The sequence below is a fragment of the Maylandia zebra genome, linkage group LG9 (genome assembly GCF_041146795.1).
Source record: "Maylandia zebra isolate NMK-2024a linkage group LG9, Mzebra_GT3a, whole genome shotgun sequence".
Taxonomy (NCBI): domain Eukaryota; kingdom Metazoa; phylum Chordata; class Actinopteri; order Cichliformes; family Cichlidae; genus Maylandia; species Maylandia zebra.
In genome coordinates, this window is record NC_135175.1 from 2,211,041 (window position 1) to 2,237,551 (window position 26,511).

Below are 26,511 nucleotides of genomic sequence, written 5' to 3' on the forward strand. Positions count from 1 at the left end.
AGAAATGCATTTCACTGCAAATAGTTTGGTTTATTCATTTGATCTCTAGAAAATTAGGCTTTGAGCCTTTCAGCTAATGGCTCTTTGAGAATCAAAGTGAGGCAGCAGTCAGCTGATTTCTGCCTTGTGACTTTCATATAAATCAGCCTAGTAGTTTAGATGCTTTCTCCCTGCTGAAGACAATTGACAAGAGGTTATTCATATTTAAGATCTAACTTGGCCTATTGTTCTTCTTCTTTTTGTTTGTTTGTGTCCTAGATGACCTGACTCAGCAGGTTGGGGGGGGGGTGCAGAATGCCTGATATCCAGCTCGATCCCAGAGTAAGCTTAAAAAAAAAGTGTCCTGTAACCAATACATGTAACAAAGAAGCTTTTTTAAATATAATAAATTACTTTGTTATTGATACAGAGATGTCTGTCATTTTTTTTATTATTACATAATGCCAGATGCTTCATATTATATGGATATTATTATGGACATCAGCATATAATGGTTTCCTATTTGTGGATCATACACATGTCTTTTTTGCAGGTTTAAGTATTGATTGTAATTTGCAGCCGTTTAGTATTGATACAAATACCTGTTAAGTACTGATTTTTAATCATGACGTTATTGTTGTTGCAATAGTAACCAAGGGTGCAGTGATTCAATATCAGAATCTGACACTGTTTCAACATTAACAGTGTTTGAAAATTTGGCATCGAATCAATGTCAGCGTTCAACATTGATTCAATATTGGGTAGTTGATTGATTGGGTAGTTCGTAGAGTTGCCAACCGTCCCGTAAAAAGCGGAATCGTCCCGCGTTCAGAGAAAATATTACGCATTTCGTATTGAGCTGAAAAGGAACATAGTTTGTCTCAGACTTCAGCTACAATGGAAAAAGACACAAAGCTGGAGTTATTCTGTCGTTACGCTGTCAGCTGCTTCTCCTCTCATTCTCTCTCTCTCCCTCTCCAGTTTCTTCTTCAATCATGAAACTGATCAGTGATCAGCTGATCGTCTCTCTTGTTTGTTTATCGCCCACTTTGCGCCAGAAAGAGGAAAACAGTGCAGGTCGCGCTAAACAACAGCAGCACGTTTAAGCTTGATCAGCTGTTGTTAGAATTTATTTAATATTAATTTCTAGTATCAGCTGATGTTTGCTGGAGCCACAGCTGTAAAGCTGCTGGTCATGATGTTGGTTTGGATATGTGGTGAGAGGGAAACATGAAGATGAAACCAGGAGATGTCCTTACTGAATCATCAGAGCTGAACAGGTGATGGAGAAACAGGTTTACCTTTTAGGTGACATGAATGAGTTGAAGGGAAGTTATGAACTGTTTCTGAGAGACAAATAACACCATGATCCTTTTTTAGGTAGCTGACAGCTGGTAACTGTGCAGGGGCGGGTCTAGCAAAGTTTAGCCAGGGGGCCAGGTAGGGCATTAACAGGGAGGGGGGGGGCACAAAGACATACTTTCTTATTCTCATTTAAAATGTCTAGGTTTTAATAAATAATTATCTGAATCTTACAACCAAAGTTTTTATCTGATGTAATATATATAGAAATCATACATATACCAACAAGACTGTACATCACTGTCACCACAGCGTTTGTTTTCATTCAAAGGCTTTATGGCTTTAATACCTGGGGGGCCGGTCTCTAGTCAAAATGCCCGGGCCGATGTTTTGTCCCAGTCTAGCCCTGGGCACGACACGCAGTGAATTACTCTGAGTGTCATGTTTCGGCTGTGTACAGGCAGGAGAAGGACCCAAACACAAAACTTACCACGCAGGAATAAAACTCAAAAAGCTGCTTTATTGCAGAATGGCACAAAAATATAACAAAACTAAACTGGGGCATGGATAAACTGACACACAGGGAAACGCAGCCATGAGGGAGACTACGACACTGACAAAGAGAAACACAGGGCTTAAATACACAGAGGGATAACGAGGGAATGAGACACAGAAGGAGAGCACAGCTGGGAGAAATCAGGCTGGACGAGACAAGGGAAGCAAAACTAGAGACACTGACATGTGACATGGACCTTCAAAGTAAAGCAGGAAACACACAGACTGAACTCTAAACATGCAAACTTAACAGCAACTGAGAAGACAGAACATAGGGACCAGAAACATGGTACAAAAGGTCACAGTAGACACAACATTGAACACAGGGAAGCCATATTACAAAGCCAAAGAACTAAACCTATGATAACCATAACTGAAATCTAGGGAAACAAGAAACAGTACAACAAAGGACTCAAAACATAATCCATAATATAAAAACACGAGATCTCTTCAAAATAAAACAGGAAACATGAGAGGCAGACATGACAACATAAGACAACAGACATGAAACACACGAAGGGCAAGGGAGACTTCACAGGGGTTGAAAACACAAGGGGGAGCTAATAAGCAAATGAACATAGGAAACCTAATAAGCTTAAACATACTATAAACATCAAAAGAACTAAAACTCAAAACACTGGGTCATAAGACCCAGGATCGTGACACTGAGAAGGTGCATTAAAAAATAAATGGCCGGGCCAGCGGTGCACATCGCAAATTAGCTCGCATACACATTAATTATACTGCTTCTTAATGATGGTATGTTAGCTAACAACCCCGACTACCAGATTCAGCTTGCAATTGGCTAAAAATAACTTAGCCTACCAGTGAGAGGGACGTTGCTAGCTGGCAGTTTTTTCAAGCAATGTTGAAATTTCCACATTCCAACACTTCAAATGCTTCAGGAGCTGTTCGCTCAGCGCAGCACCGTGGAAATACACGGATACATCCGTAGACTCGAGACAGAATTCACAATGTGTTTTCAGGACTTTCAGGTGTATGGACCAATGTCTTCTTTTTGCCTCAGACAGTCAGAAATATTATAATTCAGATCATGCATCAGTACATTTCCATATTTTTATATCTATAAAAACGAAAGCTGACACTTGTGAGACTTTATCAAAAGTGTGAGCATCACAGCAGAGGCCTTTGTGTCAAAGTAACTGAGGATAAAACACAGAAAAACATGAAGCCGATTTTCCTGGCCTGGGATTTATAAAAATTTTCTGCAGTAGATCAAAAACAAAAGAAAACCATTAATCAACATATGAACATAACCTGATGCTGCTGAAGTGAAGCAGCGCTAAGTTACAGAAGTTTGATTAGAGACACAGCTGAGCGTTTTGCAATTTTGCATAATTTTAAAAAGTTTAAATTTGTTTAGAAGCCTATTGAACAGCAGAAATTACGTTTTCTTTTCGGAAGTAAGTAAAAGGAAAAAAAACAGCGGCCGACAGCCTGTAAACAAGTATTTAGTATTTATTTAGTATTTATTTATTTATTGTCATTGTCAAGAACAATGAAATTGCGTTTGGGGCTTCCATACAACCCAAAAAAAAGAAGAAAATAATAAATACCCCTTAAAACCCAAGTGTACATATTTAACCCAGTGTGACTCCAATGCAATAAGACAATCCTTAGCAATAATGTTCGTAGAAATTCAGACAAAGACCTGAGAAACATGACAAAATACAACAATGCAACCCATTCAATATTATTGTACTGTGAGATATGATATCAGATATGATAGTTATCTATTTAAGAAAGAGGGGGGGGGGGGGGCAGGAGGGGGAAGAGAATAAAGATATGATGCACCAATGCAGACCAGTTCATTGCTATTAAGAAGTTGGATATGGTTATTGTCCGTGAGAGGGGGGCAGAGAGTTCAGGAGCCTCACAGCCTGTGGATACAGGCTGTTGGCCAGTCTAGATGTTCTGGCCTGTATAGACCTGTACCTTCTCCCTGAGGGCAGCAGATGGAAAAGGTGGCGCGCAGGGTGATGTTGGTCCCGCAGGATACTGTGCACCCTCCTCAGACAGCGAGTGGGGAAGATATTACTGATCTCTGGCAGACTTGTTCCAATAATTCTGCCAGCTTCTTTCACCACCCGCTGGAGTGCTTGCTGATCGGCCTTGGTGCAGCTGGGGAACCACACTAGAAATCCATACGTCAGAACGCTGCTGATGGCACAGTTGTAGAAGTTCAACATCAGAGATCTGGGAATGTGTGCGCTCCGCAGTCTCCTCAGGTAGTAGAGGCGCTGTTGGGCCTTCCGTACAACTGAGGTGATATGGTTGCCCCAGGACAGGTCCTCGGTCACAGTTACCCCCAAGAATTTAAAACTGCTCACCCTCTCCACCGCCTCACTGCCAATGAAGAGAGGCAGATGGTTGTTATGGCCCCTCTTCCGGAAATCTACAATGATCTCCTTGGTCTTTTTGGTGTTTAAGACCAAGTTATTGTCGTGGCACCATGACTCTAGTTGTTGCACCTCTGTCCTATAGTTTGTCTCATCATTGTTGGCTATAAGTCCGAGCACTGTAGTGTCATCTGCAAACTTAACAATGAGATTGGACGCGCAGGAGGAAATACAGTCATGGGTGAAGAGAGTGTATAGCAGAGGGCTCAGAACACACCCCTGAGGGGCACCGGTGTTGACCACAAGGGTGGAAGAGGTGTTCTTACCCACTCTGACACTCTGTCTGCGATTAGTGAGGAAGTCCACAATCCAGTTGCACAGAGAGGAGTTAAGTCCCAGTTGGTGGAGTTTGGGACGGAGTTTGTATGGCCGGATGGTATTAAAAGCCGAGCTGTAGTCTACAAAGAGGAGCCGTGCATAGGTGTTCCTGTGTTCCAAGTGCTTCAGTAATGTGTGCAGCACTGTGGCGATCGCATCCTCGGTTGACCGGTTCTCCCTGTATGCAAACTGGTGCGAGTCCAGGGATGGTGGAAAAGCAGCTCTGATGTGTTTAATGACCAGTCTCTCCAGGCATTTGGCGGGAATGGGGGTGAGTGCCACAGGTCTGAAATCGTTCAGACATGTGACATTTGACTGTTTTGGGATGGGAACGATGGTTGCTGCTTTGAAACAGGATGGTACCAGTGAACAGGACAACGAGGTGTTATATATAGAGGTGAAGACGTCCGCCAGGTCCGCAGCACAGTCTTTTAGCACCCGGCCCAGCACTCCATCCGGCCCGGCCGCCTTCCTGGTGTTAATGCTCCGGAACACACGCCTCAGCTCATGAGTGCTCAGGACCGGAGCAGGGTCGGTTGAGGGGAGAGGGGACAGGACAGGGTCGGTGTTCTCCCTGTCAAAACGGGCATAAAAGAGATTTAGATCCTCAGCCAGAGTAGAACTGTCGGCTGAGGGTGATGGTGTTCTTCTTTTGTAGTCCGTGATAGCCCTGATGCCCTCCCAGACCTGCCTTGGGTTTGTGTTGTTCTCAAACCTGGCCTCGATACGCCTCCTGTGCTGCTGCTTGGCAGTCTTGATGCCTCTTCTCAGGTTGGCCCTGGCAGCACTGTATGCCTCCTGGTCCCCGGATTTGAAAGCGTTGTTCCTTGTTCGAATAAGTTGTTGAACTCCGTGTGTCATCCAGGGTGGATTATTAGGGAACACACGGAATCGTTTCCAAGTTGTTACATTGTCCACACAGAAACAGATGTAGTCCAAGACAGTGGAGGTGTAACTGTCCAATGCGACACGATTGTCAGTGTCCTGCACCTTGAATACATCCCAGTCTGTGCAGTGGAAACAGTCCTGAAGCATCGGAATAGCGTCCTGCGGCCATGTTCTCACGGTTTTGGTTGTAATCCCAGTGCTCTTGATCTTTTGTGTGTATATTGGGTGTAGCAGAAGGGAGAGATGGTCTGACAGACCCAGGTGGGGATAAGCCTGGGCTCTGTACGCATTCGCCATGTTGGTGTACACCTGGTCCAACGTTCTATCTCCTCTGGTAGCACACTTCACATTACGGTGGAAATTGTGAAGTACAGATTTCAGGTCCGCGTGGTTAAAATCCCCAGCCGCAATAAAGACACTGTCCGGGTGTGCTACCAGGCTGTTATTGATGCTGCTGCTCAATTGTGCTAACGCTAGCTTAGCATTAGCATCTGGTGGAATGTAAACAGCGCAGATGTAAACGGCAGAAAATTCCCGAGGGAGATAGAATGGACGGCACTTTAACACCAACAGTTCTACCTCTGTACTGCACAGTTTTTCCGTTACCGTGACGTTCGTGCACCAAAGGTTGTTAATATAGATGCACAGCCCCCCGCCAGTCTTCTTACCCGAGTCCACAGACCTGTCGGCTCGATAGGCGGTGCGGCCTGCTAGATCGATAGCCGTATCGGGAATGGCGCTGTCCAGCCAGGTTTCAGTGAAAATCAACAGTAGACTTGTGCGTAACAAGCAAGCGAATAATGCAGAAAACAGATTTTTAGACAGGAAACTGTTCTTGAAGTACACAGAAGGAGAGAGAGAGAGAGAGCTGTGCATGAAGTGTGATTTTATTGTGGTGGAAGCAAAACAGTAAAAGTCAGAGTGAGTCCATGACGATGTTTATGTGAAGCTTAGTTTGGATCTTCTTTTGCTGCTGATTCAGTCAATATTGTTTGGAGAGAGATAAAACTAACAGCTTTAGAAGCAGCAAAAAAAGGGCGTAAACACAAAGCGCGGACCCGCCGACGCATCAGAATCAGTGAGCTATTGGCTTTCAGCCCCGACCGTGTCCGTGCCGTCATTGAGAAAGTCACATCTCACTGATTCTGATCCGTCGGCGGGTCCGCGCTTTGCGTTTACATCTTTGTGCAGAATCCGTGTTCCTGCTCTCATTTACTGTTTTAGCTGTTTGCTGGTTGTTGAAATTTTGTGAGGTTTAACCTGAGATTCTGGTGTTTCAGGCAAAATAAATGTATATTAAAAAATCTATTCAAGATTGTAATGAACGGATATCACGTTATCCAAGCTAGAATAGATTTTAATCGATAAATCGATAATCAAAACCCAGCCCTATGTATATCAAGTTAAGAAATAAATAATCCAAACTCTTCTTGAAATGGTGGAATGCAGAAAGGTGAAGGTGGAAGAAAAAGGAAACATGTTTGCATGGTACGAAATGAAATGGGTTCATTTGATCTAGTTCAACAGCAGAATCATTAAGACTTTAGTTGGAGAATTGCGTAAGCAGTGCACGTGTCACTGTCCTGGGTCTTGGACCCGGGGTTTAGACTTGTTTTTTTCTTTGTTTGTTTTGGGGCTTTTGGGGACTTTGATCTCATGTTTATTTGATGTTCTCTTTTGTTATTAGTTGTTGGCTTTTTTTTTTTTAAATGTTCACTTTTTTGTTCTTAATGATCTTTGTGTTAAATGGTAAATGGCCTGTATTTGTATAGCGCTTTGTGTTCATACCTAAATACTAAGGGATTCGTGTTATTGAGATTATTATTATGAGACAGAGTATTATGAAAGTAATGTTACAACTAGTGTAACATTACTTTCTCCCGGGAGTACTTAAGTAACGTAACGCATTACTTTTAAGAAAAGTGTTTTGTGTAATATGTGTAATAATTACTTTTTTTGAGTAATGACTTCAAAACTTATGAGAACCCAGTGAGAATAAAAAAGTGAAATAGATAATGGAATTGGAATCGCTGAATTCTTATCATGTGGATGTGGATTATTATTAAATATTAGGTCTCTCTCCTCCAAGTCTCTGTTAGTACATGACTTAATAATTGATCAACAAATTGATTTACTCTGCCTTACAGAAACCTGGTTGCAGCAGGATGATTATGTTAGTTTAAATGAATCAACACCCCCGAGTCATTCTAACTACCAGAAATCTCGAAGCACAGGCCGAGGGGGCGGTGTGGCAGCAATGTTTTACACCAGCCTATTAATTAATGAAAGACCAAGACAGACTTTTAATTCATTTGAAAGCCTGATGCTTAGCCTTGTCCACTCCTCTCAAAATGTAAAAAAAACCCACCCACCACTTTAATCACACTCTAGATCTTGTTTTAACATATGGCATAGAAACTGAACATTTAACAGTGTTTCCTGAAAACCCTCTCCTGTCTGATCATTTCCTGATAACATTTACATTTACAATAATTGATTACACAGCAGTGGAGAGTAGACTTTATCAAAGTAGATGTCTTTCTGAAAGCGCTGTAACTAAGTTTAAGAATATAATCCACCCACTGTTATCATCTTCAATGCCCTGTACCAACATAGAGCAGAGCAGCTATCTGAACGCTACCCCAACAGAGGTCGATTATCTTGTTAATAATTTCACCTCCTCACTACGTACGACTCTGGATACTGTAGCTCCTGTGAAAACTAAGGTCTCTAATCAGAAGTATTTGACTCCGTGGTATAATTCTCAAACACGTACCCTAAAGCAGATGACTCGTAATCTGGAGAGGAAATGGCGTGTCACAAATTTAGAGGATCATCATTTAGCCTGGAGAAATAGTTTGCTGCTTTATAAGAAAGCCCTCCGCAAAGCCAGAACATCTTACTATTCATCACTGATTGAAGAAAATAAGAACAACCCCAGGTTTCTCTTCAGCACTGTAGCCAGGCTGACAAACAGTCAGAGCTCTTTTGAGCCAACCATCCCTTTAACGTTAACTAGTAATGACTTCATGAACTTCTTCACAAATAAAATTTTTATCATTAGAGAAAAAATTACCAGTAATCATCCCACAGATGTAATATTATCTACAGCTACTCTTAGTACCATTGATGTTAAGTTAGACTCTTTTTCTCCAATTGATCTTTCTGAGTTAACTTCAATAATTACTTCCTCCAAGCCATCAACGTGTCTTTTAGACCCCATTCCTACAAAACTGCTCAAAGAAGTCCTGCCATTAATTAATTCTTCGATCTTAAATATGATCAACCTATCTCTAATGATCAGCTATGTACCACAGGCCTTCAAGCTGGCTGTAGTTAAACCTTTACTCAAAAAGCATCTCTAGACCCAGCAGTCTTAGCTAATTATAGGCCAATCTCCAACCTTCCTTTCATATCAAAAATCCTTGAAAGAGTAGTTGTCAAACAGCTAACAGATCATCTGCAGAGGAATGGTTTATTTGAAGAGTTTCAGTCAGGTTTCAGAGCTCATCACAGCACAGAAACAGCTTTAGTGAAGGTTACAAATGATCTTCTTATGGCCTCTGACAGTGGACTCATCTCTGTGCTTGTCCTGCTAGACCTCAGTGCAGCGTTCGATACTGTCGACCATAATATCCTATTAGAGCGGTTAGAACATGCTGTAGGTATTACAGGTACTGTGCTGCAGTGGTTTGTATCATATCTATCTAATAGACTCCAGTTTGTTCATGTAAATGGAGAGTCCTCTTCACACACTGAGGTTAATTATGGAGTTCCACAGGGTTCAGTGCTAGGACCAATTCTGTTTACATTATACATGCTTCCCTTAGGCAGCATCATTAGAAGACATAGCATACATTTACACTGCTATGCAGATGACACCCAGCTCTATCTGTCCATGAAGCCAGATAACACACACCAATGAGTTAAACTGCAGGAATGTCTTAAAGACATAAAGACCTGGATGGCTGCTGACTTCATGCTTCTTAATTCAGATAAAACTGAGGTTATTGTACTCGGCCCTGAAAAGCTTAGAAATATGGTATCTAACCAGATCCTTACTCTGGATGGCATTACCTTGGCCTCCAGTAACACTGTGAGGAACCTTGGAGTCATTTTTGACCAGGACATGTCCTTCAATGCACATATCAAACAAATATGTAAGACTGCTTTCTTCCATTTGCGCAACATCTCTAAAATTAGAAATATCCTGTCTCAGAGTGACGCTGAAAAAGTAGTTCATGCATTTATTACTTCCAGGCTGCACTACTGTAATTCATTATTATCAGGATGTCCAAAAAACTCACTGAAAAGCCTTCAGCTAATCCAAAATGCTGCAGCAAGAGTCCTGACAGGGACTAGAAAGAGAGAGCATATTTCTCCTGTTTTGGCTTCCCTTCATTGGCTTCCTGTTAAATCCAGAATTGAATTCAAAATCCTGCTCCTCACATACAAGGTCTTAAATAATCAGGCCCCATCTTATCTCAATGACCTTGTAGTACCATATCACCCTATTAGAGCACTTCGCTCTCGCTCTGCACGCCTACTTGTTGTTCCTAGAGTATTTAAAAGTAGAATGGGAGGCAGAGCCTTCAGTTTTCAGGCCCCTCTTCTGTCGAACCAGCTTCCAGTTTGGATTCAGGAGACAGACACTATCTCTACTTTCAAGATTAGGCTTCAAATTTTCCTGTTTGCTAAAGCATATAGTTAGGGCTGGACCAGGTGACCCTGGATCCTCCCTTAGCTATGCTGCAATAGACATAGGCTGCCGGGGGATTCCCATGATGCATTGAGTTTTTCCTTTCCAGTCACCTTTCTCACTCACTATGTATTAACAGACCTCTCTGCATTGAATCATATCTGTTATTAACCTCTGTCTCTCTTCCACAGCATGTCTTTTATCCTGTCTTCCTTCTCTCACCCCAACCGGTTGCAGCAGATGGCCGCCCCTCCCTGAGCCTGGTTCTGCCGGAGGTTTCTTCCTGTTAAAAGGGAGTTTTTCCTTCCCACTGTTGCCAAAGTGCTTGCTCATAGGGGGTCATATGATTGTTGGGTTTTTTTCTCTGTATCTATGAAGCGCCTTGAGGCGACTTATGTTGTGATTTGGCGCTATATAAATAAAATTGAATTGAATTGAATTGGGGGATTCCCATGATGCATTGAATGTTTCTTATTCACTCACTATGTATTAACAGACCTCTCTGCATTGAATCATACCTGTTATTAATCTCTGTCTCTCTTCCACAACATATCTTTTATCCTGTCTTCCTTCTCTCACCCCAACCAATCACAGCAGATGGCCCCGCCCCTCCCTGAGCCTGGTTCTGCCGGAGGTTTCTTCCTGTTAAAAGCGAGTTTTTCCTTCCCACTGTCGCCAAAGTGCTGCTCATAGGGGGTCATATGATTGTTGGGTTTTCTCTGTATGTATTATTATAGGGTCTACCTTACAATATAATGTGCCTTTGGGTGACTGTTTTTGTGATTTGGTGCTGTTTAAATAAATTGAATTAATTCCCATTGGTAATTTTGAGTCTTAATCTACATACGTACTGGAAGTGATAGACAGTGATGTAGTGATGAAAGACCATAGAAAGAGAATGATGTTCCATGACTTCCGAAGACTGTGTGGAAAAAAACATGGGTGACGGGAAGTGGGTGGGGTACTGTCAATGAAAGTGAGGACTATAGGTGATTTACATATGACCTGGTGATAAATACATAGACCGTTACCTAAGCAACCTGAGCCTGAAAGTGACAAACTATAACCTTCACCACAATGGTGAAATGCATACAGAGTTTTAGTGTTTAGTTTCAATCCCTGTTTATTTTAAATTAATTTTCTGGTTAGGGGTTATTTTCACATTTATTTCTATATTTATTTTGCTTGTGTAGTGGTGTTATCATGGAGATAACTGAGGGCAAGGCTGGACAGAGGGTTGCTGGGAATGAGGCTGAAGCTTGTGGCTATGATTGACATGGTAGAGATTGTGGGCGACACTGAGTTTTGCTTTCTCTCATAATGCTGTTGAGCTAGTTCAGCTTTTGAACCTTAACACAGTTTGTGTGTGGTTGTGGTGTTTTTTTAGTTAGTTCGTTTTTTTTTATCGAGTTTGAGGGTATTGAGGTCTTGTCTCTGTGTTACTAAGTTACTGTAGTGGCTTCCCAATTCCTGCTGCATCCTTCAAAGGATCTGAAGACTGCAAAGGCCCAAACTAAGGGGCTGTTAAATGGGATTGTCCAGCCTTCAATTCAATGCTCCAGTTGCCTAGCAACTGCTAAACTATCAGCTAGAGACATTTTTAACAGCATCATTTTACAGAGATGAGGTGAAAAATCTTCTATCTTCTAATTCGCTTTACTTTTACTGGGGTAAACTGCTATGTTTCATGGGTATGTGATGTATCTACTGCTACGAGACCATGACCCTATAAAAACAAGATTGTTAGGCTGTGTACCTTTAGCTGAAAGACAGTTTGTGTTCTGCTCTCCGTGTGAGAGGATGAAAATGTTTGAGAGGTGTTGTAAACCACAGTGCCACCTTCTGGTGTTAAGAATGTGCAATCAGTTGTAGTCAGTGGTATGGAAGACAACATTGTGTGACTAGCTTGTTCCTCTGTGAATTAGTATTTTACATTGTTGCCTTGTAAACAATCTGTCTGAGAGTATTCTTTGGTATACCTAGTATTTTAAATGTTATTAAACTAACATTTTTAGTTTGTTAAAATTTAATTGAAGCCTAAATAACTGATATTTGGGGTACAATGACTGTATTTTCAAAGTATTTTGGCTTTAGATCAATTGGAGACTGTTAATGTTAATACGGATCTTTGCAACAATTAGTTATGAGAAGCGTCAAGAAAGTCAAGAAAAGTTACACCTTGTTTTTATTGGACAAGTGTGAATTGTCTGACTTTGAAGATGGAAACTGGCTGCAAGAACAGAGCAGTTAGCCAGTGTGGTTCATGCTTATTTCACATTAAGAATATAAACATGATGGCAAGGCCTACACTGAAGATAATATATGAAATATATTTCATAAAAAATTACAAGTGGTGAAATGTCATTCACTGATGCATCACAGCCTACTCCCACAGTAGTCAGTCATCTTAATAATTTTACCTCCTCACTATGTACGACTCTGGATACTTTAGTTCCTGTGAAAAATGAGGCCTCAAATCAGAAGTACTTGACTCCCTGGTATAACTGTCAAAATGCCCACTGAGATAACTCATCGGCTCGAGAGGAAATGGCGTGTCACAAATTTAGAGGATCATCATTTAGCCTGGAGAAATAGTTTGCTGCTTTATAAGAAAGCCCTCCGCAAAGCCAGAACATCTTACTATTCATCACTGATTGAAGAAAATAAGAACAACCCCAGGTTTCTCTTCAGCTCTGTAGCCAGGCTGACAAACAGTCAGAGCTCTGTTGAGCCAACCATCCCTTTAACGTTAACTAGTAATGACTTCATGAACTTCTTCACAAATAAAATTTTTATCATTAGAGAAAAAATTACCAGTAATCATCCCACAGATGTAATATTATCTACAGCTACTCTTAGTACCATTGATGTTAAGTTAGACTCTTTTTCTCCAATTGATCTTTCTGAGTTAACTTCAATAATTACTTCCTCCAAACCATCAACGTGTCTTTTAGACCCCATTCCTACAAAACTGCTCAAAGAAGTCCTGCCATTAATTAATGCTTCAGTCATGATCATGATTGAAGCTGTAGTTGGACTACAAAATCCACTTCTTACTTCACCACATGTTGTGTCTCCATTGTCTGTGAAAAATATCGCTGGAATTTGAAAGAAGAAGGAACACTTAGGGCCTTATTTGCTAAAGTCGACAGCAGCACAAAACCTGCTTTAGATGTAAAAAAAAATGCCGGATTTATTAAAGAGGCACAGTATTAGTTTGGCGACTGACAGTTGTGAACATATGTGACATATGTATTTGTAAGTTTCACTATCATTTAAATGAGTCACACACATGTAAATGACAAAGTCTGTAAGACACAATTTACTGCAAATCGCATGAAATCCAAGTTTTATGCCTCTTCTGTTTTTGATAGTTGAAAATAAACTGTCCTATTAGCAAGAAGGGAAGATGTTATTGGAACAAGTGCATAATCACACTTTGCGTGGATGGCTCAAAAACCAAAACTTTGGCACTCTGAGTGTTTCGAGGTGAGTCCACTTACTGTTCCTCAGTAATGCTGCTTTCATGAAACAAAGCAGAAAAGTCATTTTCTCAGCACACAGCCAGTGTATTCCCTCTGCTGCATGTGTAACAAATACATCTGTTACTGTGTCAGGTCCAAGCCTGAATGTTGCGCACAGCACAGTAACATAGTAACTGAGATGGCTTGTAATCTGACAATAATGTAAAAACATTATTCAGCTGTTCCACACACATTTCATGTTTACAGGGTGCAAGAGCTTGTAAAGAAACGCTACCTGATGAATCTTGCTCTGTGCCCGATGTCCTAATAACCCTTTACTCAGTCGTTTCTATCAGAAGTTGTTACTTATATTAAAAGCATATTGATTTTCCTTCAGCCTCATCTCATTTATCTGAGTTGCCTCGCTGTTTGCAGAGAGAAAGACGTGCGTAACCTGAGCTCACTCTGGATTACTTTGGTTAGCAGCGTTCTCCATCATGCTCAGGATTTTGAGCCACGTAAATCACATCCTGCAATTGTGACATCACAGTAATTTGCCTATCATATTAAATCTTTCCCATGGAATATAAAATTAACCTTATTTTCTTAAATTTAGCTGCTGTGTGACTCTGTGACTGCACAAAATTCCCTCCATTCATCATTTATCCGAGTTGAACTGCACTGAAGTAAAAACTCATCCTAAGGACATTACAAATGAACACTGATTAACCTTAGCATACCTTTAACAGTTAATATAGATCATGATCTTAGGCTGATAAAGCCTTCTGTGTTCTTCGTGCAGTAACAACTCAACAGGAAGTAGTTTTGATTCCAGCTGTGTGATGTTCAGCTGTGAGTTTAACAGGCTGCTGTTAAAAATAATATCAGCAGGTTATGTCATGAACAGAAAATGCAGTTACAATGAACATTTACACGTTCTGCACCACTTTGCTTATTCCGTTGCAATGAATTATGGGATGGCGTTTTCTCCTCTCCTTTCAGGATGGTCCAGAGTATCCTCTATAGGATGAAAACTTTGAAACTTTCTTTAGAATTTCGAGAATTCGAACAGATCTTATTCTGGCCACCACGCAGATACTTCTGCGGCACGCCTCTCACTTAGGAACCCTTCAAATCAGAATGCACTGAATGCATCCTCAGGTTGGTGGTGTGCTTTGTTGTGTCATACTGTGCAGATGTCTGCTTTCCTACTTCTTGATGTCTTTATTTTGGATTTTCTGTTAGTGTTCAGAGGTTTTCTTCCTATGCTGTCAACATTTTATTAACCTGTGTGGTGAAACCCGAGCAGACAGCTATGACTGCATGTAAATATGAGCTGATAGGTTAAATCTGTCTTTCTATTTGTTTCCCTGTATTTAGAGATGTGCTGGCAGAACAACAGTACTACTGAAAAAAAGAAAAAAAAAGAAAAAGAAAAAAAGAGGAAACAGCCAAACACAACAGATATACAGGAGAGGAAGTAGAGACAGACAGTAATGGCCAAATAAAACAAATAAGTGAGGTAACAAGCAAAGGGTGTCGGGAAACGAGTGAGAGGAGAGCTGAAGACAGAAGAAGAAAACAGAGAAGAGTGAGGAGAGATGAAAATGTGTTCTGTTATTTTACATTTTCCTGCTTTTCTTTAATTGGTTTATTTATTTTAATTAATCAACGTATTTGTTTGTAACCAGGTTAAAACTGAAATTTATTAAAATGTGTTGAAATATTCAAAACGTGTAAATCCATGTTAAAATATAAAATATAACATTCTGGGTCACAATGTGTTACGTTTAAAAGCGCATTTGCACTTGTTTTAGTGAGGCTGGCATCCTGTTTTATTGTGAAAAGCTTTGTAAGAGAAAGGAAATGTTGTCACTGCTAGACTGCTATGAAAGACGTTGCAACAGAAAGTATGAGAAGTTGTGCAAGTGTGTACGTATGACCTAGACTATGTGCTCGACACGCTTTGTCAGTGCATGCATTTTACAAACTGTCGGTGAGAAGCTGGGGACATCCACCGTGCAGCTGCAACCGCCATCATGGAGATGTTCGCTAATCATCTGCAGAAAACATGGCCTCTACCCATACAGAGCCTATACATAAAATTTGGACTATAAATAGCCCTTACACAGAGGTCCTATGGACGTCATTATTTGACGACCAGCTGGCAGTTCAACCTCTCCCTGAGTCATGTCACGTTTCCCCCCCGTCTGAAGGCCTCCGCTATCATTCCCATCCCCCATGGACCCACAACCCCAGAAGGCCCAGCAGCAGCTGCAGTTCCTCTGTGTGCTGAAGTAGTATAAAGACATAATAATTGCCTTGTAAAAGCATCTTGTTACATCGTGTTGTATTCAGTGTTGTAAATCCACAGAGAGCAGCAGGTCAGCTCTAACGTGGAGCTCACATTAGAGTGATTGTAAGTTGTGGTTCTTCTCTCCATGTTTAGCCACTACAACTGATCTCAGGGTTCACCCAACCGCTGAATCTCAGTTTAACCCCTTACTGCTCTCATTTCACTGCTTAGTGGATGCAAAGTCACCCTCTACAATGTAGGGAACAGAAAATTTTGTTTTTTTCTTCAAAATTCTCTTTCATTTCTTCCTACATAACAGATTCTGTCATGAACTGGCTGTGTGGAGGCAGATGAGGACCCAAACGCAAGACAAAAAGCTGAACTCAAAATTACTGCTTTATTGCAGGCTTCACAAAGAAACAGAACTAAACTGGGAATGCTAACTGAGGACCGAGGGAACACATAAAAACACACAGGTTCGGGGAGGAGACATTGACAACGCGACACCGAACTGAGGGAGACATGCACATAAATACACAGAGGGTTAACGAGGGAAGTGGGAGCACACGGGGAACACAGCTGACACAGATAATCATAACGAGACAGGGCAGGAGTAACACAACACTGACGGGACACTGTCAAAGTAAAACAGGAAGTACACAGAGGTGCAGACAGGAGGAGAGAGACAGGAGAGCACAGGCATAGCGGGCTGGGGAAACATGGAATAAAACACAAGGAGGGGAGGGGAGGGCTCACAGATACAGAGGGGCACACAGGGGGTAAAAGTCACAAGGAGGAAATCAAATAAGGAACAACTTAACAGAGCAACCCAGGAACCATGGCCTAAATAAAGAACAAAATACAAAAATACATGAAAACTAAGAATGCTGGGCCAACATGGCCCAGGATCATGACAGATTCAGTACATTTCAGTGTCATCAGCTGCTACTTAGCCAGTACTTTTTATGTAAGACAGTGGACTGGTTACAATGGTTAAAACAGATCAAACTTGTCAAGAATGTAATGTTTCAAAAATGAATTGTTGAGCACAGGGTTCTTATCTGAACCTGTGAAGCCCACTGCAGCTACTAATTTGCAGGGCAAAGAGAAACAAGCTCAGAAACATTGCTCTGGTGGGCCAACAATTGTTCTTATTTAACCATAAACCAGACAAAAGAAGTGAACATCGAGCTTTACCGTCTCTAATCACAACTGAAGAGAAAGAATCAAGTGGAGTGACACAGCCTGGAGCTTCTGTCCTTCCCTTCCTCCTAACCATCTGGGCTTCAGAGGAATTGCTGTAAATAATATATCATATGGCCTGCTGACTGAGTTACAACAGACTGTAAAGCCACATTATTTTTAATCATTACACCAGTGCTAGGTCAGCAATCTGAACATTTAACACAGCTGATGATATTGAAACCATCTGAGGAATTCACTGTATTTCTGTTACAAATATTCAGAAACCTTTACAATCTGTGATTCATACAGCAGCAGTTCACAACAGCAATTATCTAAAGGGACTTTCTACTGTAAGGTAAAGAACCTGGAGATTTTAAACCTAACAATCACATGACCCCCAATGGCAACGCCTCCAGAACCAGGCTTAAGCAGGGTTGTGGGTGAGGGGTGGAAGACAGGCTAAGAGTTAAATTATGACTAATAATTAAACACAGTGGTGGTGTATAAAACACACAGAGTGTGTAATAAGTTGAGTGAAGAAGTAAACATTAAGCCTGCCTCCCAAATCCAAACTGGGAGCTGCTCAAATGAATAAAGGCAGTGCTTACAGTTGCACACTGTAGGAAGCAGCCTGGTTAAAACATATTCCAAGATTCTTTATAGTGTTACTGGAGGACGAAGTATGCAGTCTAAAGTAAGTATTTGGTTAGACATCATCTTTCTAAGACACCATATTTCCAGTCAATTTGACTAGTATACAAACTGGAACGGGTTAATTGCAGAAGGGTGTGAAAACAATGTGGTCTTAAAATGCTTCAACATACTAGGGGTGAGAACCAGAGGTAGGTCAGAACATTCCTTTAATCCAATGTATTTAGGAATGGCTGACCTGGTCAAAATGTCTCCTGAAGTTCAAAACTGAGAAAAGGTTATTTAAATAAACGTGATTTAAATAATCGAACATAGTTTTTGCTGTTCGACATGCTGGTCTGAGTATTCCAGAAACGGCTTAGCTACTCAGATTTTCCTACATACCAACTTCAGAGTTTACAAAGAACGGTCTGAAAAAGAGAAAAGATCCAGCGAGCAGCAGTTCTGTGTGCAAAGATGCCGGACTGATCCCAGAAGTCAGAGGGGAATAGCCAGACCTGAACTCAAATAACCACGTGTTAAAACTAATGCATGCGGAACAGCATCTTAAACAGATGAGCGACAGCAACAGAAGACCAAACAGTGTACAACTCGTGTCAGTCAACAACAAGAAACTGAGGCTACCATTTCTGGTACAACAGTGGAATGGTAGGGTCAGAAATGGGCATAATCACTATGAAAGTATGGACCTATCCTGCCTTGTGTCAACGGTTCAGGCTGCTGGTGGTGTAGTGATGTAAGAAGAGATATTTCCTTGGCAGACTTTGTGCTCTTTGGTTACAGTTCAGTTCAGTCAATACTAAATAAATGTATAGTGTATAGGATTATAATTGGACTGTTGAAGAAGCTAGGGTACCTCAGAGGTACAAGTAGAATATACAAACTCCTCACAACCAGCCCCAGCTAGAGCTTGAATCATGACCCCTCTTTCTCTGAGGTGACAGTGTGTAACAAATCCACGACCCGACCACATCTCACCGCTCTTCGGCATACTTTCTTCATTACGGTTGCTTGTTCACACGCGGCTGCAGCTTTTCAGGCACCAGCCAAACACACACCAACAACAACAAAGCTCAAGACCCAGTACAGACGTTTAAGCTGGCGAGTGGATGCCGCTCAAGTGCGTCCTCCTCCACCGCAGCTGCGTCGCTGACCGCGCCCCGACACACAATACTAAGCAGTGCACCACCATACTATAGGGAACTGATTTGAAATGTGCAGTCTCGAAGTGTGTGAGAAATCACTTGACATTTTAGGAGGACAAAGGTGAGGAGCCTCTGGCACCGTTAGCCAGAGCTGATGCTCTGTCTGCAGAAATGCCACCAACAGCCTGCAGCTCTGTAGGTGGAACAACTCCACCACAGAAAACGGACACACATTACTTTACTGTTTAGTCACTTAAGCATTTGCAAAATGTATTTTGTCAAATAGCTGTACTCCTGACTGGGATGACTTCCTATATACTAAGCAGAACTAGACTGGGTAGCATGTCTTACAGATCCAAATCTGAATGGCTTCAGCCAGAAATGTTGCCAACCCTGCCCTCACACACCTCTTTTAAACTGTTAAACTGTATTTTGTTTTAATAAATGTAGAAGTCTGTTTTTTTCGAATCCAGTTACTTAAATGAGGACAGCCTAAAGATATTTGAGCACCCATACACACTGGAGCTGTTTCCTGGACAACAACCGTGTAACATATGTATGTTAATATCTAATTATGGCCTTGTTTTGGTGCCACCATCACCCTTGGATCAGACAGGAAAATGATGGGTAGAGAGAAAGAGAGAAACAAATTCGTATAGATGAGAGGAGGCGTGTCTGTGTTTAGCTTCACTCTCGCATGTCAGGGTTTCTGGGTCGTTGACCCAGCATTTTCAGTTCATGTCCACTGTTTATCCTCTGTACGTTCCACTTCCTGTTTTGTGTTACGTTACTCTGTGTGCATTATGTTCTAGTTCTTATTCCATGCATCGTTAGTTCAATTGTGTTCAGCTGCTCACTCACCTGTCACCTATCAGTCATTGTTCAGCCAGTATATTTAAGTCCTCAGTTCTCTCCTGGTCGGCGTCGCGTCATTGATGTTGTCACTGCTGTCTATGCCCCATGTTTGCCTTCCAAGTCCAGATCAGTCAGCCGTTCATTCAGTCAGCCAGCCAGCCAGCCAGCCATCTCCTGTTTTCGTCATTCCTCCCTCACAATAACGTAACACAAAACAGGAAGTGGAACGTACAGAGGATAAACAGTGGACATGAACTGAAAATGCTGGGTCAACGACCCAGAAACCCTGACAGTACCCCCCCCTTCAAAGGCCGGCACCCGACGGCCAAAAGAAAGAAAAACCAGAACAGGGTGGGCGGAGGGGGCCCAGGACGGAGGGACGGAGTCCGAAACAAAAACAGTTCAGGTGGGCGGCCACGTGGCCCGTGGCCGAGACGAGACATTTCAGGTGGGCGGCCGCGAGGAAGGCGGCGGCAGTCGAGACGAGACGGGTCCGGTGGGCAGGAGGAGACTGGACTACAGGGGACTGGGCAGGAACAGGCTGGACGGGAGCGGGCTGGACTACAGGCTGGACGGGAGCAGGAGGGTGAACTGATTGGACTGAGGAGGCTAATGGATAAACAGGGGTCGGTGAGGCTAATGGCTGAGCTGAGGTTGGTACGGCTAAATGCTGAGCTAAAGACTGAGCTAGTGAGGGGGATAAAGCTGCAGCTTGGGCTAGTAAGGCTGGTGTCTGAGCAGGGGACACCCTGCATCGTCACCGTGAGTCCTGCGTTTGAGTCCTTCTCTCCACATCCACTCAGCAACCCCTGACACACATCTGTTAGCCTCCAAGGGTCTAACTGTACTTTCTATTAACCACGCACACACACGATGGACCAAACAGTTCTATTTCTCTCTCTTTCATTATTCTTCACCTTTTTTTTTTTTTTATTAATCAGGACTTTAAAAATCTCATGCTTTCCAACTTTGAGTATAAAATATTTGCATAGTAGAGTGGTGTTTTGCTAGGCTATGTTGTGCAGTTCTTTTCTATGACTGGATAAATGAAGACATTTTTGATCAACAACCACTGATCAATGTCCATGAGTACCTTTCACAGAGAGTTGGGGAATGGCTGCAATCACAGCATTGTAAGATGGTGACAGATGTACCCTTAGGCCCCCCTCCTCGATTCAGAGATGGTCTTTCCCGTTTCATGTAAAAAACCAGCATTCCTCCCTGTCCAGGATGTTACATCCTCATCATTGAAAGAGTGTCCACTGGCCTGTAGGTGTAAATAGACTGCAGAGTCCTGGCCTGACGAGGTAGCTCTTTTGTGTTGTGCCATCCGCTTCACCAGAGGTTGTTTGGTTTCCTCGATGTATAAATCCTGGTAATCCTCCTGCACTTAACAGCGTACACTATGTTACTCTGTTTGTGTCGGGGACCCGATCCTTGGGGTGGACCAGTTTTTGGTGCGGCGTGTTTTGGGCTTTTTTTTTTTTTAGAGAAAACGTGTCTTAACTATTCCAATATTCCTGACACATAAGGGATCACTGTGGGTTTTCGCTTAGTCGGCAGTTGTTCTTCTGTCCTGGATCGGCTGGAGCTTTCTTGAAACGTTTCTCGACTGAAAAACCTACTTCCAGATGAACAGAATCAACGTTTTGGGATATTAACAACAAATTTTACTTCTAACTCATCCACTGCAGAATGATAAATTGAATTTGGATTATTTCAAATTAAATAAATGTCACCATAACCTGGCCACAACCAGGTGCTCTCCAGGAGATTTCAGACAGGGTGACAAGAATTATCAGAAGAGTTGTGTGAGATCCAAGGACCACTTGTAGGGAGCTACAGAAAGGTAGCTCTTCACAGTTCTCCTGAAATCAGCAGGTACCATTGTTTCAAAGAGAACAATAGTAATGGACTCAACCACAATGGCCTGTTTAACATAGTCTGGTCAGACGGGCCAAACTTGAACTCTTTGGATGGCATAATACACACCATGTTTGGAGAACAAAAGGTGCTGCATATCACTCCAAAAACATCATATGAACAGTGAAGTCTGGAGGTGGGAACAACATGGTAAGGGGCTGTTTTTTTAAGAAACGGCACTGACATGTACAGAGACGGTCTTGATCAAAATCTGATGCCATCTTCCAGGATTATGAAGTTGAAATCGGGATGGTTCGGCAAGACAATGATCCCGAAAACACAGGCAAGAAAACTATGAATTGGTTTCCAAGAAAGAAAATTTCTTGACCTGAATCCAACTGAAAATCTATGGAAAGAACTAACAGTCAGATCTCATAGAAGAGGCCTACTGACTGTTTGTGTGGAAGAATGGGCCGAATTCACACCTGAGCAGTGCATGCGACTAGTTTCTTCATACAGGAGGGGTCTTGAAGCTGTTTTTGTACGCAGTATTAAATAAATTTCAGCTTTTTCAATACTTATTTTACCTGCTGAATGTGTATGCCTGTCCTTCACTGAGTTAGGGTGATTTTCCATCACACAAAATACTATCAACTTTATAATTATATCAACAGAACAACCTGCTATCCATCCATCCACCTTCATCCGCTTTATCCGAGGCCGGGTCGCGGCGGCAGCAGCCTAAGCGTTCCTCCGTTCCAACCTGCTATCTCTACTGTAAAATACATACACCCTGTATAATATAACTTAGGTGTCTGGGTGCAGGTTTCCTTCTTTATTTGATTACTCTGAAGTGTCTTGGTGAGTGTTTCATTGTCAAGCCCTATATTTCCTTTTTAATCACAGACATTGGCAGCTGTCTGCAGAGGCCTGTCAGCAAAATGGAGAGTGTGACATGACATCAATCTCTCTGCCTTGCCAAGTTTAAATGGCTTCCTGTGTTATTACTTAGGGGGATCTGTTCATTTGTGTTTGGCATTTCATATCTAATGTTATTACTGAAGCATTCATCAAACAGACTGCCAGAAATCTGAGTGAGAGTATTAACTGTGAACTCTATTAAAAATAGACCTTTTTTTGTGCATGAAAAATTAGACACAACACTGCAATGGGATGATACCACTTAATCTGACTTTGCTTCCATTCTGGTGTCAGCTACACACCAGTATGGCTTCAGTAGCTTCCATGGTTGGAATGTTATCATGTTAACAGTACAGGGGTGACTGCAGCTCAGTAGGCAGCGCACCCCACCTACTAATCAGAAGGTTAGTGTTTTGATACCTGGCTGCTCCAGTCTGCATGCCCAGGAATAACTTGGGCATAACCCCAGGTTGCTCTACGATGTGTTCTTCGGGTGTGAGTGTGAATGTTAGACAGAAAGCATTCTTCTGAGGGTAGACAAGTACACTATTAAAAAGTGTCCAATACAGAAGGACAGACATATATAAACTTACCACCAAAAGTAAGAAAATTTGTGTTCACTCAGTTATTTATTTGTTGTAACAATTCTTCTTGGCAACAAATCTTAAACCATTGGAAAGCCTGTTTCTTTCCCCTGAAATGGTGCTGCATTTGTAAAGATAATTCATCTGTGGGTTAAACAGCCTGCGACAGACTGGCGACCTGTCCAGGGTATGCCCCGCCTCGCGCCCTGTGACAGCTGGGATAGGCTCCAGCGCCCCCCGCAACACTGAAAAGGAGATGCAGAAGCGAATGGATGGATGGATGGATGGGTTAAACAGCAGAGTTGAATGCACCCTGTTCTGACACCCTGACAATCAGGTGCCTGATTGGTGCCTATTTAGTAGCACCTGTGAGCATGGACCCTGCTACAGCGATCAGACAGCGTCTGCTCTAAGCATGCCACATTTGACAGGGCCTGTGCCATAAGGCAACTTCAAGCTAGAGTTCTTCAAAATGAAGTTGCAGCATTATTTAGAGGGAAGGCTAGTACCATCTTCAAATTGAAGGCCAAGGGCATGACAAGGTGAAAAAGGTTTGCTTAAAATTATTGCAAATTTATTAAAAATAAAAAAAATAAAAATATAACATGCACAAAAGTATTCACAGCCTTTGCTCAATGTTTCAATTCAATTCAATTTTACTTACACAGCGCCAAATCACAGCAACAGTCGCCCCAAGGTGCTTTATATTGTAAGGTGACCCTAGGATAATACATACAGAGAAAAACCCAACAATCATATGACCCCTTATGAGCAGCACTTTGGTGACAGTGGGAAGGAAAAACTCCCTTTTAACAGGAAGAAACCTCCGGCAGACCCACACAGCAGGTGTGGACGTGAGCTGGGGCTCACAGGTGCCATGAAAGGCAGGCGGTGTGCAGGACCCCACTGCATGCTGGCCTCTGGTGGAGATGGGGCAGGTCCCGAAAGCATGCTGGACTCTGGCACGGTGACCCCAGGCTTTATCTGCGGAGGGCTCTCCCTTGCTCTGACCGCCAGCTCCAGCCAAGTAGGTTTCTGGCGTGCTTCGACCTCCACCGGGTCAGGCTGATCATGTCCCTCTGGTGCTTCAACCTCCGGCTCAGGCCAAGCCGGTCCCCCGGACGCCTCCACCTCAGCTTTCCAGCCGCCAGCCTCTTTATGCTTGCGAGGCGTGATTGCATATGGCGCTTAGGTGCATCTGCCTCCCCTGCAGCGGCACTGCAGACCACACAATATACAGATTGTACTGTACTATAGTGTTCAATGGGAATCATCCTAAATAAACACAGTGACTATGCAAGCAAAAGTGTTCTGCTGTTATTGTGTCTGTGGAAAACACATCGGGGATGCAGAGGTCAAGGACAGAAGAGAAGAAAAAAGGTGACGGTGAGACAGCGGAGGCTCGAAGCGAGGAGGAGGTTTAAACCGTGTCTGCCGTCTATCGTGATGGGAAATGTGCGATCGTTGGCAAGTAAAATCGACGAGCTCTCAGCACTGGTACGGAGTCAGAGGGAATACCGAGAGTGTAGCCTGATGTGTTTCACCGAATCATGGCTGCACCAGGTCATTCCCGATGAGAATGCTTCCGTGGAAGGCTTCCACACTGTTCGGGCGGACAGGGACAGCATCGCTAGCGGTAAGCGTAAAGGAGGTGGGCTTGCTGTTTTAGTTAACAACCGGTGGTGTAACCCTGCCAACATAACAATCAAAGAAAGGATTTGTTGCCCGGACACTGAACTGTGTGCTGTTGGACTCAGGCCGTATTATTTACCCAGGGAATTCTCTCACGTCATCTTGGTGGCTGTTTATGTTCCCCCCTCTGCTAACCCCACAGCTGCATGTGACACTATCCACTCTGCCATAGCTCGGCTACAGACTCAGCACCCGAGTGCCTTTATTGTGATCTCGGGTGACTTCAACCATGTATCACTGGACAATACACTACCAACATTCAAACAATATGTGGACTGTCCCACCAGGGGAGAGAAAACTTTAGACTTACTGTATGCTAACGTCAAGGATGCATACAGCTCCTCCTCCCTCCCCCCACTTGGTAGGTCAGATCATAACCTGATTCACCTCACCCCCCGCTATGTGCCAATTGTGAGGAGGGAACCTGTGACCACCAGGACTGTTAGGAGGTGGTCAGAGGAGGCAATAGCGGAACTACAGGGCTGTTTCGAGGTGACCGACTGGGAAACACTCTGTGAGCCTCACGCCGAGGACATCAATGGGCTTACTGAGTGTATCACAGACTACATAACTTTCTGCACCGACTCCATTGTTCCAGCTCAGACTGTTCATTGTTACCCAAATAACAAGCAGTGGGTGACTAAGGACATCAAAGCCCTCCTCAACAACAAGAAGAGGGCTTTCAGAGGGGGCAACAAAGAGGAGGTGAGGAAGGTCCAGGTGTTACTAAAGGACAAGATCAGAGAGGCTAAGGACAATTACAGGAGGAAGCTGGAGTGGAAACTCCAGCAGAACAGCATGAGAGAGGTGTGGAGGGGCATGAAGACCATCACTGGATTCAGGCCAACCAACAGCAGGGGAACTGAGGGAGGTGAGAATAGAGCCAATGAGTTGAATCTGTTTTTCAATAGATTCGACACCACAGTGTCTGCTCCCACCCCCACAACCTCACCTGTAGTCAGCCTGGAATCCAGAGCCACACCACTGTGCCAGCCTCTCTCTTCACATGTTGCCTCCTGTGAGATTCCTGACACCCCTCCCCCACCCATCACCTTCACTCAATACCAGGTTGAGATGCAAATGAGGAGACTTCACTCAGGCAAGTCTGCTGGACCAGACGGAGTGAGTCCCCTTGTCCTCAAGACCTGTGCCCCCCAGCTGTGTGGAGTCTTTCATAAACTGTTTATGCTGAGTCTGAGTCTGCAGAGGGTCCCGGTGATGTGGAAGACATCATGCCTCGTCCCTGTACCAAAGACGCCTCGTCCCAGTGGCCCCCAGGATTACAGGCCCGTGGCACTGACCTCCCACATCATGAAGACCCTGGAAAGGCTCATCCTGGACCAGCTGCGACCCATAGTAAGACCACATCTGGATCCCCTTCAGTTCGCTTATCAGCCTCGTCTCGGAACAGAGGACGCCATCATCTACCTGCTCAATCGTGTCTACACCCATCTGGACCAGCCGGCGAGCACTGTGAGGGTCATGTTTTTTTACTTTTCCAGTGCTTTCAACACCATCAGGCCGACCCTCCTGGGTGATAAGTTAGCAGCGATGCAGGTGGATGCTTCTCTGGTGTCCTGGATTGTTGATTACCTGACAGGAAGACCACAATATGTACGTCTCCCACAGTGTGTGTCTGACAAGGTGATTAGCAACACAGGGGCACCACAGGGGACTGTCCTCTCCCCCTTCCT

The 26,511-nt window shown here is 43.1% G+C and overlaps 1 protein-coding gene across 2 annotated transcripts in view; it reads right to left on the minus strand.

Moving 5' to 3' along the window:
• The window catches only part of plppr5b (phospholipid phosphatase related 5b), a 115,296-nt gene that overhangs the window by 32,312 nt on the left and 56,473 nt on the right, over nucleotides 1–26,511 (minus strand). The gene's annotated exons all lie outside the window — the stretch shown is intronic.